A 7,697-nucleotide genomic window follows, 5' to 3' on the forward strand; every position below is an offset into this window, starting at 1 on the left:
GCTCAGGGGCAGCAGGCGTCTGCGTTCCAAGGGTGTGTTTAGCTGTATCCATCAGAGTACAGCTTCTTTTATCGCTAACGTTGTTTTGACGCGTTTGTTCATACTTATTTAAAAAGAAAGCTCTAAAGACCAACGCGCTCTTTATGTTTTGCGACAGACAGGCAGAGGATATGAAAGTTTGGGGTGTTAACCGGGCATTGTCCGGATGGCTACCCCACACATAGGGAAGAGAGTAAACGAAGCGACGGAGAAGAGAGCAGGAAGCCTAAATTCAATTCGTAGTTTGTAACATCTCCACTCTATCCTCTGGTGTGTGAAAACAAATTATGGCCACGGTCGCTTTACAAATTGTCGCTCATGCTTGTGGCTTTTCTATTTTGGTGGAGGAGATGGATGGTACTGTCACTTAATTTAAGCGTAGGCTGCGGTTTCAAAATATTCGCACCATTTATTGGCCGTGAGTGAAAGCAGCGAATTCTTACTCTAGATACAATCGTTTAACCGTGATTGTCGAAGTAAGCGACTGCAGAATAGGTGCAGAATTCTTTTTTTCTTGAACCTGCAATGCTCGCTTGTGTTGGAATGTATCAATGTAATAACATAATAAAAAAACATTTGCAAGCGCCACTCAAACCCCAGCCCTCTTCTCAATGGACGAGGCTGGGTTTGAGCTTGAGTTGGTGTAAGAGGTCCGCGTTTGGCAGACGCCGTCCCGACCTTCCTGTACGAATAGTTTGGGCTTTCATGCGTCCGAGGTTGCAAACCGCTAAATACCACGTAAATTATTTAAAGGCGCTCGCACTCCTGGGGCTGCATGCGCCGCCAACCTATCGCAGGATTCTTGAGCCCGTACGTCGCGCGGTGCGACTCCGTATAGCAATAAACTACCACCTCTTTACACCGTGAGGCGTTCCCTTGTCGGTTGTGCTGCTACAAAAAGCATGTAAATCATTCTGAATAGCCTGCATCATGAAATACAGTCAGTTTTTTTTATGCAATGGCGCAACGTTTCTTTGAATTTTTCTTATAAAGAGCTCCAATAGCGGCCTGTGTACAACTGGACGCTATGTACTTGGCCTACTACTGATTCCTTTTCAGCACAATTTTCTTACTGATACTGATGCCAATATTCACCGCTTTTGGGTTTCCCCTGTGCTGAAGCTGGCGAGAATTCGGCGCCTGGCGGCAGTGGGTCTCTCGCAGAGCAACCCGTCCTCATATATTGCTTGGACTGAGGGGCCACATCAACGCTTCCGCCTCACCTTCCTTAGATCGGCCCACCTTTTTTCATTCATTCAACACCCTTTTTTTTACACGTTCTCAACTCTCTTTGTACACTGAGGCATTAAATAAAGGTTTCAAAAAAAAATATGGGCGTCTTCGCATACGGAGTGCTTAGAATGTAGTAAGTCGTAGAGTGTATTGCTATTTAATGATCACTTAATTTGTATCAATTAAGGTTCTCTGAAACGGTTTATTTTCGCAAATACGCAGCAAATGACACACGAACTCAGCTAGTCGACGGGTTCCTATATCCTACATCAAGCCGGCTCACTCCGGCTTGGGAACAACAGGTTCGGGTTTTGTGCCGCCGACTCTCAAGTTGAGGGTATCTGGAGTGGGTGGATTATCGCTCTGAAGAGCTGTAAATTATTTCAGCGTGCCTACCTCCTTGGGTTCAGAAGGTTGGTCTTTGTCTTTCATTCATTCAGAGCTTCGGAGGACAATGACTGCCGGGAAAGCATTCTGTGTGAGGGCGCGAAGTAGCAGGAACCTGCCTCGGATGCCGTTGGTGGAGCGGAAGAATTCAGCGAGCGCTGGAGCTAGGGGCATGTTGAGTCCGGAAACGAAGAAGATGGCACTACAGGCCGTAGCACGGAGCCTTTCAAAGCTGAGACACAAGGACGCTGACTGCGACGCTGCTGCCGGACATTGCTACTAGTGCGATAAAGAAAATACCAAAAGAGGTCACGAGATCATTCTTCGAAATACTTACAGTGTCACGAAGCTAAAGTATCGCTCTGATTATAGTTTTTTTTTTCTTTACACTCATATGTTTGTCACATCTGCGGCAGGTACCCGCTAAAGTCATGTCTGTGATAAAACCAAATCGCATTGACAGGAATGTGCGATGACGAATTGGGTGTACGTGACCTCTTTCCAAGCTCTTTCATAAATTGCAACGCCGGAATCACTTCCTAACAAAGAATGAGGAGCAGCACATTCGTTTCATGACTAGCACAGCCTCACACCTTAGAAGAATAAAGAGGGTGATGCAATTAACCCTCCCGTTAGGCATACAGGGCTTGTAGTTTAGTAACAAATGAGCTTAAACTGTCCGCTTATACTAATTTGTTCAGAAGCCATTAATTCTTCTTGCAGTGACCTCAGCGTTCAGCTCGAACGGAGCACCTCCCAAGCCCCAGTCACTCCAGCTCGAAGCCTGAAGAGCAGCTCAAGCTGATCGACAGGGCTCGCAAGAGTGCAAAGGCCGCTGGGGCCCTGGACTGAGGGTTCCACCTACGCTGAGAGAAAGAACCCTTGTAAAATAAAGTTTTTCATTCATTCATTCTCAACTCATCATTTGACTTAAATTTAGCTTGGCGCACGATGGCCTTAGTTGCCTATGTGCCATAATTCAGAAGACAAAAAAGTAATTCCAAATGATCATGCACTGTTTGAAAAAATTGCTTTCACCAAGTCGTCGGCAGAATATGTGGAGTTTTGTGAGTACGCAAGATTACCTTGTACAAAGCCGAAAAGAAATGTCAGCCATCGGATGTCGTCTGTGAGGCAGCATGCTCCGAGAGAAACTCCTCCAGCTACTTCACAGGCTGACAATAGGGCTTGGCAGGAAAAGGTGGGCAGAATTACCCCTCGCCTGACCCTGAATTTACAAGAACAAATTGACAAAACCTTTTACGCACATTAGAGAATTTGGTGTTTGGTGCAGTATATGTGACGTTCTTTGATGCGTAAGTTTAACACTCAATTTTTCTTTTTTCCCAGTCATGCAGAAAATCAAACCTTAAAAACACAATAAAACAGCCACAAATTTAACCGCACACAGAAAAAAAATGACTACTTATCCTTTTGGCAACCGCAGCCCACAGTTGTTTCGTCACAGGTGAAGGCTATTTTTTCCTGTTCCAAATTACACTTTCAATCAAGTTTCCGTTTAAAATTTTTGTATTATACTATTTTCCCATAGAACAGAGGAAACGCAGTAGACCTAATAAGCTTCATCTTGCCGCGCTTAGACAAAATTGTGAGAAGCGAGCCTATAGAAAGTTGGAATATAAATAGTTTACTGAGATGCAATTCGTCGTGGTGGGCTAAGTGATGACCTAGTAGCCGCGACTCCATGCATCGTGGATATTTTTCGTACCTCCCAAAAAGAGCCAAGTTTTGCACAATAAGGTAGGCAACGCTGCCTCGCCCCTATTGGCAGCACACTCTAGAACGATCCCACCGACGAAAACACCGAAGGCTTGCTGCAGAATTGTCATGAACAACACCCAGCTCAGGAAGCCTGCCGTCACCCCGCTGCAACGGGACTCAGCCTGAATCTTTTCTCTTCCTTGAGGTGAGCCAAAGATAGTGTCATGCTTAATCTTCACATGTTCTAGAAGAGTACAGAAATGAAGACATGATGGCGGTCACAGCAGGACATGAAGCTAACGGAAGTGCCCTGGGTTGCATTCTTTTAGCAATAGGATATGCGATAGCGAAATTCGACACTCTAAACCGTCCTCTAGTACACTTTGTGGTCATATGCCCTCATAAGCCAAGAACTGTAATATCCTCATCGTCCTCAGATATTGCACTGCGGCGGAAATTGTGATTGTTTGCTCACGTTTACACTGACTAGAGTTTCGCGATTTAACAATCCAGTACACCACTCTCCTCTGTTCGGCTTTTTGCGCTGCTACAGCCAACTTAATAATATCCTGCGTACCGACAGTTCAAGCCTCAATAATACACAAACAGCAAGTTCTGGAACTTCAAGCAGTAACACAAAAAATACGAATATCCCGGCAGTTGATTAAACAATTATCGGATTGTCTTTACTAACAAACTAATTCACCAGTTCAAAACTGCCGTTCAGTAACGCTCAGAAATGAATCAGGAGCTCATGCATTATGATCAGTTTCGACGCTGTAGCCAAGCCACCCATTGCAAGAAACTTGCCCAACAATTGTAGATGAAAGCATTTTTGAAGGCGAAACACGTTATGAACGCATTTTTTTTTCATATATTGTAAACCTTCACTATAATGATCAATACATCCACGCATCTCCCGTCGGCAGTCTGGCATTTGTTTGCTATTAACGTTCTTGCTACAATTAAAAGCTTTACCTTTTGGTTTTCTATGGCAGTTTTAACTGCTCCATATGAGTGACAGAAAAACCCTAAAAGAAAGGTTTAGCTACGCATTAAAAGAGTCGACCGTTACCTTCACTATTTCTATAACAGTGCCTTACAATTTTCTCATAATAAAAATCTTGTCTAAAAGTGTCATGGATATTGTCCGTATTTTTTTTCTACAAAGCTGTGGAATAAGTTGCCATCAACTGTTTGGCCAGATATGTTGTTCGGTTCACAGAAGCAAGCAATCAGAAGTCTTCAGTTCAAAATAAGACACCAAAATATAGGCTGAATGATGTGCTCTTTATATTTATTTTTAATAATTCCCGTTTTCTCTTTTCTATACTGATTTTATAATTATAAAGATCAACTCCCTGTGTTTATTTCAAGGACACCTCATGCAACTCCTCCGTTTTCTGGTGTCCTCCCGATATAAAGAGTTCGATTTCAAACAATGAAACAACATTAAAATATTTCTGATTTCTAATGGATAGCACTAGTTTTGATGCAGGGATTTCCATCGGCGCTATGTCGCACGTATTTCTTTATTGTGGCCTCCGCATGATGTAACACTTTTCAAGCCTACCCTTTCCTTCCTTCTTTTACCATGGTCAGAGAAAACTCAATTTTCTTGAGTAAAACTCTTTCCGTGTTTGGTCAAAAGTAACGGCAGGTAGTTTTCACTTGGTAACAATCGTCCACTTTCTACGTACCACGTAACTTTTATAGCTTGAGATTATTCTCAACATCATTTTCCAATATGAACTAAGAAAGAATAACTCATGTCTCTCGACATGCGAGACTTGCTCGAAATGTTACTTTAAGAAACACGCTTGTACGCAATAAATAAACTAGGATAATGTCATAATTAAGTAACTGAACTTAGCAACAACTTTTATTCAGAGGCATAATGTCCTCTTTATAAATTTCCTCTCAACATTAAAGCGTTTTCTTGGTACAAAACTCTAACAAACCTTTGTTTTTCTGAAGAAAGCGTACGGCTATATTTTATACTATAAATCATAATTCCATGAACAAAAAAACAAGGCCAGAGGAACAGTGGACCACTGTTCCTCTGTACATTGGCTTTTTGGCCAGGAAGCATGATTAGTTACGACACTTGTCCCCAAATCATCCAGCTATGTGCTGAGTCCGTGATGTATAATATACTTCTGTCCGTCCATAAAATTCTTTAAATCTCATTCGTAAACTGTAAATTGTAAGTTTTAAATTATGAACTTCATTCGTAGTGTGCTAGGTACATTAGGAAGTAGTACATCAAATACCACCCTGTAACCACCGTGCATCACCTTTGTATTGAGAAACGATTACGCAACTTCACTACCCAGGCGAGACAGAAGTGCTTATTACTCGATAACCGCACACCACATGGACACTAAAATTCACCTTTTACGACGGCCACTTCGTCCAAGATTGTAATCTGCAAGCACTTAGGATTTCTCCGAAAATGAATCGCGTAGCAGTTGGGTATAGACTTCCAAGGCAACAGCTACCGACGGAGGAGAAGACGCTACAGCCGATTCGCTTGAAGTAGTGTTGACTGACTGCTGTAGTGACCCCGGGCGAAACGGGGCATAAAATATGGAACAAGGATCCGCGTAATGGGTAAGCTTCGCAGCTGTCCCACGTGGCCATTTATGATATGCGTCTGAGTCCAGCTTTTCGGCTCACGAGGCTGCTTTAATTAAAGGAGTACATATCGGTCGCGAATCGAGAGAGCGCAGTAAGACCAACGGACATCTACGTGTGCTGAGATATGGTCTGGAAATTGCATCAGTTGCAAAACAAGTGCGAAAGTCATGAGTCGTTAATATTTCTAACAATGTGTACAAACAGCAGTACGAGCTATCATGCACGGCGGAGCAATATTCTTGTGATTAATTTCGACCTTAGGAGCTTTTTATCGAGCACGAAAATATTAGTGCGTTCTAAGCCCTCGCATATAGTACCCAGGCGAACGTGGCGGGAATGGAACCCGCTACCTTCTGGTCAAAAGCGCATACCACAGTTAAAAATTATACACCAAAGGCAAAAAAACCCGAAGAGGTTAGGAACGTACTACGGGCTACTGTAGTACAGACTGAAAATGAAATCTTTTCATTCACTTTTCACGCAACAAAATTGCCCGAAAATTTCCCTCAGCCGCTGCACCCCCCCAGTCATTGATGGAGATTAACAGTTAAACTTTTATTGCTTAAACGAGGAAACGAACTAAAAGTATGAGGGGACCACCTTGGTCGTCTTACCATACTGCAGTAACTCTTTCTTAACCAGGCCTATTCAAATCATTCAGTTTTAATGCTAGTGCCAAACGCCCCATTCTGAGCAATCTCTCCCCCCCCCCCCCCTGCAATTGCGGCCAAATAACGCCATGATGTAAAAATAGCGCACAAGGAACACAAGGGACGGATAGGAAACGACGCAGACAAGCAAAGAGACAAGATCATGAACGTTATCCAACTTGCCCAACTTTCCTCTTTGCAAATAACGCCAACCAATATGCCAAGAGAACGGTATCGTACTTTCGGAATCGTTGTCACTTTTTGCAGCAGTAGCAGGGAGTATTTCTAAACTTTTCAGTAATCCTGTCACCTCAGAGCGATCGCGGTAACCACAGCGCCTAAGAAGGCTTCCTTGTCTCGCACAGGCCTTGCTCAGCGACGACGATGTTCTCGCAATTTCACGCCATCGACGCTAGACCGTGTAAGAACATATGACGACTATTGATGTTTTTCTTGTAGCTTGGAATTTATTGTAGCTTTCGGTTCCGCGTCGGAGAGATTCACTCTTTTTCGGCACTCAGTGAAGTTCCTGGGCATATTCTGAACAACTTTGTGCCAGCAGGAGTCAAGTGGACCGAGTTTTCCGCAAGAGGACCCGGAATCGACCTTTGAACTACATTCTGGAGTAGCTTAAAGCGCTGGGCAAGAACATTTTTTTTTCTCAACTGGAAAGTTTCGCATCGAGAGATCTGTAACATCGAATGCCTGCTTCAATACTTTTCACGCACAAAACGCTTCTAGATCTTCATTCTACAATTTTCATATTTAATATATCTAATTAGTGTTCAAATTTTTGTTAGAGCCTCTAAAATTGTTCCAAAAAGTTTTTGCGTTCATGAGTATTATTGATTTTTTTAATTCATGTCATTAAAGCTTCAACTTTGTTATCCACAGGCTGTTATGCTGAAATGACAAACAATTTTTAAATTTATGGGTGCAATATTTTGGCGCAGTACACTAAATTCACCTTTACTCCCGCAGTGAGGAGACAGTTAAACGTACATTTGGGAGAGGCTGTTAAGGGAG

This window comes from Amblyomma mixtum, chromosome 8 (genome assembly GCF_055824585.1).
Source record: "Amblyomma mixtum isolate Tamu chromosome 8, ASM5582458v1, whole genome shotgun sequence".
Classification (NCBI taxonomy): domain Eukaryota; kingdom Metazoa; phylum Arthropoda; class Arachnida; order Ixodida; family Ixodidae; genus Amblyomma; species Amblyomma mixtum.